The following is a 388-nucleotide window of genomic DNA, read 5'->3' as shown; positions in this document are numbered from 1 at the left end:
TCTCGGTCTCGCTGCCGTTCGGTCGCGCCAAGGCCTGCGGGGGCGGCGCGTAGCGCACGCTCTCGCGGCGGCCGAGGCGCTAGAGTGCGACCCGCAAGTGGGGAGGAACCGTCCACCCAACGCCGGCGCGAGCCGGGGCCGGTGGGGGCCCTACCAAGGCGGGTCATGAGTGCCAGTCGGTCAGTTCGGGAGAAGGGGAGGGTACTCGGAGGCCCGTCGGGAGCAGACGGGGGTCCGGAAGCTGAGGGGGGTGAAGGACGGCGGCCGGGAGCAGACGGCCGTCCCCGGGAGGGGGGTGTTCGTTCACGTGCGGACGCCGGGAGCAGGCGGCCGTCACGCAATTCTGCCAACCGTTCCCACCGGCCTGTGTTTAAGGAGGCGGCCGGTC

The sequence above is a fragment of the Syngnathus typhle genome, unplaced genomic scaffold (genome assembly GCF_033458585.1).
Source record: "Syngnathus typhle isolate RoL2023-S1 ecotype Sweden unplaced genomic scaffold, RoL_Styp_1.0 HiC_scaffold_35, whole genome shotgun sequence".
Classification (NCBI taxonomy): Eukaryota; Metazoa; Chordata; class Actinopteri; order Syngnathiformes; family Syngnathidae; genus Syngnathus; species Syngnathus typhle.
Note: the sequence above shows the minus strand (reverse complement) of the source record.